Raw genomic sequence first — 12,071 nt, 5'->3', positions numbered from 1 at the left:
TATTTTAATGATCTAGAAAAAATAACAACAAAATCCTTTTGGAAGAATATGCAAGGGAACTAATGAAAAAAAAGTCAGAGGAAGGTGGTCCAAGTGTACCCGATCTAAAGCTATATTATATAGCAGCAGTCACCAAAACCATTTGGTACTGGCTAAGAAATAGAACGGTAGATCAGTGGAACAGATTAGATACAAAGGACAAAAAAGGGTACATCTATAGCAATCTAATCTTTGACAAACCCAAAGATACCACCATTAGGGACAAAAATTCATTATTCGGAAAAAAACTGTTGGGAAAACTGGAAATTAGTATGGCAGAAATTAGATATGGATCCACACTTAACACCATGATCAAAATGGGTCCATGATTTAGGCATAAAGAATGAGATCATAAATAGATTAGAGGAACAGAGAATAGTCTACCTCTCAGACCTGTGGAGGAGGAAGGAATTTATGACCAGAGGAGAACTAGAGATCATTATTGATCACAAAATAGAAGATTTTGATTACATCAAACTAAAAAGTTTCTCTACAAACAATAGTAATGCAAACAAGATTAGAATGGAAGTAACAAATTGGCAAAATATTTTTAAAAGTAAAGGTCCTGACAAAAGTCTCATTTCCAAAATATATAGAGAACTGACCCTGATTTATAGGAAACCAAACCATTCTCCAATTGATAAATGGTCAAGGGATATGAACAGACAATTCTCAGATGATGAAATTGAAACTATTTCCACTCATATGAAAGAGTGTTCCAAATCACTACTGATCAGAGAAATGCAAATTAAGACAACTCTGAGATACCACTACACACCTGTCAGATTGGCTAAGATGACAGGAACAAATAATGATGAATGTTGGAGGGGCTGTGGGAAAACTGGGACACTGATACATTGTTGGGGGAGTTGTGGAAGAATCCAGCCATTCTGGAGAGCAATTTGGAACTATGCCCAAAAAGTTATCAAACTGTGCATACCCTTTGACCCAGCATTGCTGTTATTGGGATTATATCCCAAAGAAATACTAAAGAGCGGAAAGGGACCTGCATGTGCCAAAATGTTTGTGGCAGCTCTTTTTGTTGTAGCTAGAAACTGGAAGTTGAATGGATGTCCATCAATTGGAAAATGGTTGGGTAAATTGTGGTATATGAAGGTTATGGAATATTAGTGCTCTGTAAGAAATGACCAGCAGGAGGAATACAGAGAGGCCTGGAGAGACTTAAATCAACTGTTGCTGAATGAAATGAATAGAACCAGAAGATCACTGTACATTTCAACAACAATACTGTATGAGGATGTATTCTGATGGAAGTGGAAATGTTCAACATGTTCAACAAGAAGATCCAACTCACTTCCAGTTGATCAATGATGGACAGAAATAACTACACCCAGAGAAGGAACACTGGGAAGTGAATGTAAAGTGTTAGCACTACTGTCTATCTACCCAGGTTACTTATACCTTCGGAATCTAATACTTAATGTGCAACAAGAAAATGGTATTTACACACATATATTGTATCTAGGGTATATTGTAACACATGTAAAATGTATGGGATTGCCTGTCATCGGGGGGGGGTGGATAATTTGGAAAAATGAATTAAAAAAAATGGTCTTGCCCTCAAAGTTTACATCTTATTGCGGAAAATGATGTCAACAAAAAAAAGTAGGAAGAAAATCTCTGCATAAGCAAGATAATTGTATAAATATTTTTATATACATTGGATTTATCATATATTTTCACATATTTAACATGTAATTACAGGTCACCCAGGCTAGGAGGTGGAAGGAAGGAGGGGGAATGTTGGAACAGGAGGTTTAGCAAGGCTCAGTGTTGAAAACTTGCCATTTCATATGTTTTTTAAATAAAAAGGTTTCCTAAAAAATATTTTTAAAAGAAAACCTCTGCATACAGCCTGAGCAAAATCCTCATCTGATGAGCAGTTGCCTTGCTTACCTTAGCCATGGAGACCTCATTGGGTGATGCCCATTGTGACATGCTCTAGTTCATTGTGACATGCCTGAGAACACCCAAGGTTTTCTGACTTAAAGGTGATGATCTCGCCACAACAACCCAGTTGGATCCTGAAAGCAAAGGGAGTAGGATGTGTGTATAGAAGAATGGATGAGTGGACAAATAGACTATTAGACTAGATACATAGATAACTGGTGATGGATGGATGGGATAGATAGTATAGACAAATAGATTGAATAGATACACTTGATGCATAGTTAAAAAGATAATGATGAATAGATAAGTGAAAAGATAGATTTATAGTAGAAAAGTTTATAGGTAGAATAGAGATTTATAGGAAGAAAAGTGATATATAGGTAGAAAAGAGATTTATAAGTAGAAAAGCGATTCATAGGCAGAAAAGAGATTTATAGGAAGAAAAGCGATTCATAGGTAGAAAAGAGATTTATAGGAAGAAAAGCAATTTATAAGTAGAAAAGATTTATAGTAATTAAAGCGATTTATAAGTAGAAAACAGATTATTAGATAAAAAAAGTGATTTTTAATTAGACAAGAGATTTATAGGTAGAAAAGGGGTTTATAGGCAGAAGAGAATGAATAGCTGCATTAAATATACATAGATAATGATTGAGTCAATGGAGGGTTAGGTAAATCAGTAAATAAATTACTGGAAAAAGAGATCCTTTCTGGTCCTCATCAGCATCATACCAAGTGCTCCTGTCGAAGATTGAGACTGCCTTCAGGTCAGTATTAAACTATTATATTTTATTCTTCAATATTATAGAAGCTAAAATGGTTGCTTTCTATCTGGCTTGGGAAATATTTGACTTCTCTTTCCTTCCCTCTTCCCCCACCCGCAAAAAATTCCAGTTTGTGGATGGTTATTCCAGTAGATCAAATGGACACATATCTTTCACTTATGCTGTAACATTTTACCTTTTCAGGCATCCTATAAGCCACTGCTAAAGCAGAGGAGATACTGAACCACTTGTGACCAGATGCTGGTGATATTGAAGGCATGTCTTCGGACCTCATTGATCTACATAAACTGGGATTTAGCATGTTCATGAAGGTAAAGCAGCTATATAGAGATAATCTATCTTCAGTTTCCCTCCTGCAGTCAGTGTTAATAAGGGGTTGAAGGTAGGGCCAGGTTGCTGACTAACCCTATATGTACTAGAAGTACAAATAATCTGGGAAATAGAGAGCCTACCTTTACAAACAAACAAACAATCAAAAGCAGATTCTTTGAGTTCAGAAACTATTTTCTTTTTCATCATCCTATGCCTGGTTCCCAGAAATAAGATGACTTGCTCATATTAGAGGTTTCATAAATGCTTGTTGAATTCAGTTACATATAGATGAAGACCTTTTCTAAAATTATTGGCAGCTGGCTGGTACAGGGGATAGCACTGTTGGACCACACTTGAATCAGCACCTGATTTCAAACACCAACTGTAGGACTCTGGGCAAGTCACTTAATCTGTGTTTGCCTCAATTTCCTCATCTGTAAAATGGGAATGGTACAATCATTTTTGCTCCACCGAGAATAAGCCTTTGAGAAATATTTGGTTTCAAGTAGAGTCACAGCATCGTGGATTTTGAGCTGGCGGGAATATTTCAGGGTTTCTGCTTCCATATTTTACAGAGAAAGTTACTGAGACTCAGGGTGGTTAAGTATATTTAGTATATTGTCCCAGCGCATACAGGTTGTAAAAGGCAGAGACAAGAGTCAAACAGATCCTGTTTATACTATCATGTTAACTCTAAGTGTTCATTACATATGTGTGTATGTGTGTGCATATATGTGTGTGTATATTTCCATACTTCAATCTTTTAACCTATAGCTAAACATATTAATTCTTAAAAAAAAAAAAAAAAAAAGGTGGTGGGATGGGATACGGGAAAGACACTGTAATAAAGTAACATTAAACAAGTGGAATTTTGCTGTGCTGATTATTTCTTACCTGCATGACTTTTTATTATCACTTAAACTCCCTGAGCGTCAGTTTCCTCACATGTTAAATGAGATACTTGAGCTCCACGACCACAAGGAGACTACATTTCTAGTTCTAAAGTTCTGATTCCACAGCTGAAAATCTACGAACATTATGTCCTAACGTAAGATCTTTATTTGATCATTAATGAGTCATATATTAACCTGACATGCTTGTCTGATGGCTGACCCCATCCTTGTTATGGTGAATGTTACAGGTGAGCCGACCTCATCCTGGTGACCATCCACTGCAGATCCTCTTTGTGGTTGGTGGGGTAACGATATCGGAAGCCAAAATGGTGAAAGATCTTGTTTCTTCCCTGAAGCCTGGAACACAGGTACTGAACCCTAAATAACAGGACATGCATCTCCCTGGCTCAAGGATGGGAGAGTCTGGCTGTTCCCATAAGGGTGGGTCTGAGCCTTAGGGGTAGCATCAGAGAAAACATGGTCTATATTACTTTGGAGATGGTGAAGCACTGTGTAAATGTCAGATACTATTCTTACTACTACTATTATTACTCGTACTCTTACACCTATTATTATTACTACTACTTCTACTATTACTCCTCTTCCTACTCCTATTAGTATCACTCTTAAGATTACTACTATTACTCTTCCACCAACTACTACAATTACTCCCACTCTTATTACTGTTACTATTCATACTACTCCCATTCCTTCTAGTTCTCTTCCTCCTGCTACTACTACTATCATTGCTCTTATTCCTATTAATACTCCTTCTACTACCACTACTACTATTATTTGTAATACTACCTTTACTATTACTATTACTATTACTTTACTATTACTATTACTATTACTTTACTATTACTATTACTACTATTTCTACTACTAGTAGTGTAACTCCTATTCCTAGTATTATTACTATTGCTTTTACTACTTATTCAACAAAAAAAAGAAGTAGGAAGAAAATCTTTGCATAAGCAAGATAATTGCATAAATATTTTTATATACATTGGATTTATCATATATTTTCACATATTTAACATGTAATTACAGGTCACCCAGGCTAGGAGGTGGAAGGAAGGAGGGGGAATGTTGGAACAGCAGGTTTCACAAGGCTCAGTGTTGAAAACTTTCCCCTTCATATGTTTTCTAAAATAAAAAGGTTTCCTAAAAAATATTTTTAAAAGAAAACCTCCGCATAAAGCCTGGCACAATCCTCATCTGATGAGCAGTTTCCTTGCTTACCTTGGCCATGGAGACCTCATTGTGTGATGCTCATTGTGACGCGCCGGAGAACACCCAAACTTTTCTGACTTAAAGGTGATGATCTCGCCACAACAACCCAGTTGGATCCTGACAGCAAAGGGAGTAGTATGTGAATATGAGAATGGATGAGTGGACAAATAGACCAATAGACTAGATACATAGAAAACTGGTGATGGATGGATGGGATAGATAGGATACACAAATAGATTGAATAGATACACTTGATGCATAGTTAAAAAGATAATGATGGATAGATAAGTGAAAAGATAGATTTGTAGTAGAAATGTTTATAGGTAGAAAAGAGATTTATAGGAAGAAAAGCAATTTATAGGTAGAAAAGAGATTTATAATAAAGTGATTTATAATAGAAAAGAGATTTTTAGATTAAAAAAGGGATTTATAAGCAGAAAAGAGATTTATAGGTAGAAACGAGATTTATAGGCAGAAGAGAATGAATAGCTGGATTAAAATATACAAACACCCCCCAAAAAATATTGCAGTTTATGGATGGTTTTTCCAGTATATTAAAAGGACACATATCTTTCACTTATGCTGTAACATTTTACCTTTTCAGGCAACCTATAAGCCAATACTGAAGCAAAGGAGATACTGAACCCAGAGTGACCAGATTCTGGCGATATTGAACACATGTTTTCGGGCCTTGAAGATCTACTTCAAACGGGATTTAGATTGTTGTTGGGGATTTTTGATCTATACTTTGGAGTTTATTGTACTGGTGGGGGGAAGGGGACAGATGATGTTGCTGATTGTTGTTGGGGAGTTTTGATCTATACTTTGGAGTTTATTGTACTGGTGGGGGGAAGGGGACAGATGTTGCAGAGTTTGATGGGGTTTTTAAAAAAAAAAGTTTTTTTCTGTTTCCAAAAGTGTCAAGTTGTCATTCTTTCAGCTTCCACATGATTAGTGATATTTCCCAGTTTCTTCTGTGCTATCTAGTGATTAGATTTGCCAGCTCGTTAATCTAAAGAAATACTTGTTGGCAAACTTATTGGGTAAATTAAATTTTTCCCTTATTTGCAGCTAGCCCATACTGCTGATGGGTAAAGCTGGCTATATCCTATCTGGGTTTGGGAATAAGAGAGGGAGGCAGATTTCTTCTTCTTTGAGATTGTGAAACAACTGTAACCAGGACCTTTGCCATCAGAGGCTTGGGACCGTCTGAAAGTCTGGGAGCAAAGAGCTATTGGGGGTTAACAAGCAGCAGGTCTGTTGTGTTCTAGCCAGAGAAGTCCCAGAGAAGCTAGGAAGTGGCCCTGCTGAAGTCTTTTGGATCTTCCTGGAGGAGCAGAGCAGCCATTCCATACCTGGAGGGCAATTCAGAATGACAAGGGACTGGCTTAGAGATTTGCATCCAGGTGCTTCCCCTCAGCTCCAGGCGAAGGCTGAGCCAGAAAATAATTGGTGTCCCCACAGGCTTGTGCTAGAGCCCCCCATTCCCCCTTTGAAGTTTCTTCTGCCTGACTTGTGCTCATTATAATCTATATGACTGAAATGTAAAATTTCTGTTTCTGAAAATCTAACCTTTCTTCAGAAGTTGGGAACCTAAATCCCCTGGATGAAGAAGGGGGATAGTAAGAGTGCTAGAAAAACAAATGGGTGCTCTGGAGCCAGCAAGATTGGAGATGGGAAAACCCCTTCTGATTTGATTCCATAGATAGTGGCAAACCTCAGGTTAGCCACAAAAGATGTTTGCACTGAATGATAAAGCTGGAACAATACCTCTTGTGAATTGATGTACAGGCCCTGGCAATAAAATGAAACCAAACTAACTCCCAAGCAGAATGCAGCCTTCATTGGATGAAGGGCCCCAGAAGGCTTTGACAAGCCAGTCAAGCCGGCTTCCAGAGCTAGTGCTTAGTTTGGCCTTGGGAATCCTCCCAGGGTGTGGAAGAGAAGGTGGTCTGGATGGCTCTCTGACAGCACCTTCTCATCCTCCATCTTGGGCTTTCCACTTCTGGGCTTGGGCTTGGAGGGTCTCATCTACAGAAAACCACCTCCTTGAGGGCAAGAACTGTTGGAGCTTTTCCGTGGTAGCTCTGCCATTTTTCCACTTCGAATCACTTCCAATTTACCAATATTTCTTAAGGAAACAAGCATTTATTAAACTCCTATGTACCAAGCACTGTGCTAAGCACTTTACATATATTCTCTCCTCAACAACACTGGGAGGTAGGTGCTATTATCCACACTCTCAGTTAAAGAAACTGAGGCAACAGGTCAGCAAAATAGAGGCTAGATTGAAACAGATCTTGTCTTGTACAGACAACTCTGGCCTAATTAACAAGGGGATTCTAGATCTGCAGCGTTCAATGGGGTGTTTTCCAAATTCTATATGATGAAAGTTACCTGATAAAGCTGTCTGGGGTCTTAACTGTGGCCCTAGCTCCTCTTGCTTTTCAGCCAAAACGTAGGTTCCATCCCAAGAGCAATATGGGGGCTTAGCTCCCTTTCCCGCTGGCTGCTTCTACTCATGTCCCCAGTTTCTGGTCCCTGTGTCTTTTGTGACCATATCATTCATTTGGTAGCCTACCTCACCCATCTTCCTTAGACTACTCAATCAGCAAAGCACAACTAAACAAGGAGCAAACATATATTACATACTTACTAGGGGTCATGTATTACACTAGACCTTGGAGACATAAAGATGAAAACAAAATGGTCTTGGTTCATGGGTGGAGCCAAGATGGTGGAGAAGATACACCGTGACTGTGTAAGCTCCTTTCTTCCCTCACAACCAACTAGATTTACTCAGCCTCAGAAATAGCGCTGGACTGATAGAATCCACAAGGACTGGAAGCACGACTTACCAGCTGAAGAGAATCTGGAATTTGAACAGGAAAGGTCAGCTCCCAGGGGAGGAAGAAGAGAGGCCAGTGCAGACGGTGGGGTGGTGGCACACTGCGCTGATCGCGCTGGGGAGGGCTCTGGGATCAGAGAATCCACTGAGATAGAAGAATCTGGCACAGGCTGTTAGCTCTTCTCTGCTTATAATACAGCAGTTCAGAAGAGAAATCTCAGCAACTTTAAAATTTAAAACCAGATTGGATCTTCCTGGATCCCGGGGGTGACTCAGCACATCTTGGCACTGGTGGGTGTGGCCGACATAGGCAATCCAGGCTTTCACCTGGGGGGTAGTTAAGAGATTGAAAAGTGGGCGGGGCTGTAACTCATATTGCCTGGCTTGGCTAGAGGCTGTGGAATGGAAGTCCCAGAGAAGCAGAACCTTTGAACTAGGGACCGCAGTTTCTGGCAGACACTTCCAGTGTGAGCGCAGGGGCTTTTCAGGTCACCTGCTGCAGACATCCACGTCTCAACCGGACACATAGGCTAGGCTTTGAGTCGCCTTTACTGTACAGTCTCAAACATCAGGGAAGCCACTAGAACACAGTGCCCTCAAAGCACAGCACTGCTGATCGCCTCTGAGGCACTTCCAGGGAGGGGGTGGGGAACTCTCTCCCAGAGCTCTCTCTTAGCTCAGGCGCAGGGGCCGCTGCATCCATCAAGTCTGGGAAGAAGTGGTAAAGAAAGAAAGAAATAATTTCCTACCCCAGGGACAGACCCGAAAAGATTTTTTAAGTATGAGCAAAAAGCCCCACAAATATATAGATTCCTTCTACACAGAGAAAGAGCAGGTATCCAACCCCAAGGAAGTTAACAGCAGAGAGTCAGCAGATAACAACCTAAAGGGGAATAATTCCTGCCCCCCATCACATAACTCTCTCCTTGAAGAGACTATTAAAAAGTTAAGAGAGTTTGAAGAAAAATGGGGAAAGGAAAGAGAATAACAACGTTGTGAAATTGGGGTTGGAAAAAATAAAGAATTCACAGGAGATGCAGGGAAACAAAATTAGTGAATTAGAAAAGGTAAAAAAAAAAAACAGGAAAGTAGGATTTCTGAACTGGAGAAGATAAAAAAATCTCAAGAAAATAGTATTTCTGAATTGGAGAACATAAAAGAGTCCCAAGAAAATAGGATTTCTGAATTGGAAGAAGAAAATAATTCTCAAAAAAAAAAATTAGGGAAATGGAAAAAAAAAATCAATAGAGCAAAAATAACTCATTTAAAAACGAAATTGGGCATTTACAAAAAGAAGTAAAAACTGTGAATGAAGAAAATAACTCCTTAAAATTCAGGATGGAACAAATAGAAATGAATGATTCACTGAGAACCCAAGAATCAGTCAAACAAAACAAAAAAAAAAAAATGAAAAGCTGGAGAATAACGTCAAATACTTACTGGGAAATTCTATAGACCTGGAAAATAGATCTAGGAGAGATAATCTGCGGATCATTGGACTTCCCAAAAACTATGACCAAAATAAGATCCTAGATTCTATTTTACAGGAAATTATTAAAGAGAACTGTCCAGAGATAATAGAAACAGAGGGGAAAGTAGATGTTGTAAGAATTCATCGAACTCCTTCTGAAATAGACCCTAAAAAAGAACACCACGGAATATTGTGCCTAAGCTGCAGAATTAGCACACAAAGGAGAAAATCCTGCAAGCAGCTAGAAAAAAACAATTTAAATACCAAGGGGCCACAATAAGGATCACACAAGATCTGGCTGCCTCCACATTAAAAGATAGAAGGGCCTGGAACCTGATATTCCGAAAGGCAAAAGATCAAGGATTGCAACCATGAATAAACTACCCAGCTAAGTTTAGCATCTTTTTCCATGGAAGAAGATGGTCATTCAATGCAATAGAGGAATTCCATATGTTTCTAAGAAAAAAACCAGACTTAAACAAAAAATTTGATCTATATCCACAAGACTGAAGAGAAACAGAAAAAGGTACACAGAACCCTTGAGAACTATATCTCTGTTGTGGGTATATAGAAAGTACACATGGATAATTTGATTTTACTGATATAAAAGAAAAAAAAAAGGAGGGGGTGTAGTAAAAGGAAGGGGGTATTATCAGAAAAAGGGTTGGGTGTGATAAAAAGAGGGAAACTACATCCCAGGAAGAGGCATAGAAAATACACCATATCTGAGGGAATTTAGAGAGGGGGAGAATCATTGTGTAAATCTTACTCTCATCAGTAGAGACTCAAAGAGTAAATAATTGTCATATTTGTTTTTCAGAGAATTCTCTCTCACCTCATTAAAAGGGGGGAGAGGAAAAAGGAAAAGGAAAAGGAGAATAAGGGAAGGGATGTGGAGGGAGGGGGGAGGGACACAAAAAAGGGAGGGCTGCGTGTCACAAGGGGGGTCTATAAATTAAATATCGGGGAAGGGGTTCAGGGGGGTCAAGGGAAAAGGCATAATCTGGGGATAATATGATGGCAGGTAATACAGAATTAGTAATTTTAACTGTAAATGTGAATGGGATGAATGCTCCCATCAAATGGAGACGGATAGCAGACTGGATCAAAAATCAGAACCCTACAATATGTTGTTTACAGGAAACACACTTAAATCAGGGAGATATATATATAGAGAGAGAGTAAAGGTAAAAGGTTGGAGCAGAATCTATTACGCTTCAGGTAAAGCCAAAAAAGCAGGGGTAGATATCCTTATCTCAGATCAAGCAAAAGCCGAAGATGATCTAATTAAAAGTTATAAGGAAGGAAACTATATCCTGCTGAAAGGTAGCATAAATAATGAAGCCATATCGATACTAAACATATATGCACCAAGTGGTATAGCATCTAACTTTCTAAAGGAAAAGTTAAGAGAGTTGCAAGAAGAAATAGACAGTAAAACTATAATAGTGGGAGATCTCCTCCTTGCACTCTCAGATTTAGACAAATCAAACCACAAAACAAACAAGAAAGAAATTAAAAAAGTAAAGAGAACATTAGAAAAACTAGGTATGATAGATCTTTGGAGAAAACTGAATGGCAATAGAAAGGAATATACTTACTTCTCAGCAGTTCATGGATCCTATACAAAAATTGACCATATATTAGGACATAAAGATCTCAAAATTCAATGTAGGAAGGCAGAAATAATAAATGCCTTCTTCTCAGATCACAATGCAATAAAAGCTACATTCAGTAAAAAGTTAGGGATAAATAGACCAAAAAGTAATTGGAAACTGAATAATCTCATCTTAAAGAATGACTGGGTGAAAGAGCAAATTATAGAAACAATAATTTCACCCAAGATAATGACAATGATGAGACATCATACCAAAATCTGTGGGATGCAGCTAAAGCAGTAATAAGGGGAAATTTTATATCTTTAGAGGCTTCTATGAAGAAAATAGAGAAAGAGAAGATTAACGAATTGGGCTTGCAACTTAAAAGGCCAGAAAAAGACCAAATAAAAAACCCCCAACCAAAAATTAAACTTGAAATACAAAAATTAAAAGGAGAAATCAATAATATTGAAAGTAAAAAACTATTGAATTAATAAATAAAACCAAGAGTTGGTTTTATGAAAAAGCCAATAAAATAGATAAACCTTTGGTAAATCTGATCAGAAAAAAGAAAGAGGAAAATCAAATTGTTAGTCTTACAAATGAAAAGGGGGACCTTTCCACCAATGAAGAGGAAATTAGAGAAATAATGTGTTACTTTACCCAACTTTATGCCAATAAATTTGATAACTTAAGTGAAATGGATGACTTCCTCCAAAAATATAGGCTTCTTAGATTAACAGAGGAGGAAATAAATTGCTTAAATAGTCCCATTTCAGAAAAAAAAATAGACCAAGGTATTAATCAACTCCCCAGGAAAAATCCCCAGGACCAGATGGATTTACATGTGAATTCTACCAAACATTTAAAGAACAATTTGCCCCAATGCTATATAAACTATTTGAAAAAATAGGGAATGAAGGAGTCCTGCCAAACTCCTTTTATGACACAGACATGGTACTGATACCTAAACCAGGT

The 12,071-nt window shown here is 38.1% G+C and overlaps 1 long non-coding RNA gene across 1 annotated transcript; it reads left to right on the top strand.

The window, feature by feature from the left end:
• The first annotated feature begins 2,035 nt into the window (after positions 1 to 2,035).
• LOC141560877 (uncharacterized) lies at positions 2,036 to 6,093 on the top strand. The gene is made up of 4 exons (XR_012487858.1): positions 2,036 to 2,717; positions 2,919 to 3,046; positions 4,189 to 4,308; positions 5,781 to 6,093. It is a non-coding gene; the product is annotated as an uncharacterized LOC141560877 (long non-coding RNA).
• The last annotated feature ends 5,978 nt before the right edge of the window (positions 6,094 to 12,071 follow it).

Source organism: Sminthopsis crassicaudata, chromosome 3, assembly GCF_048593235.1.
Source record: "Sminthopsis crassicaudata isolate SCR6 chromosome 3, ASM4859323v1, whole genome shotgun sequence".
NCBI lineage: Eukaryota > Metazoa > Chordata > Mammalia > Dasyuromorphia > Dasyuridae > Sminthopsis > Sminthopsis crassicaudata.
This window is presented reverse-complemented; position numbering and strand designations above follow the sequence as displayed.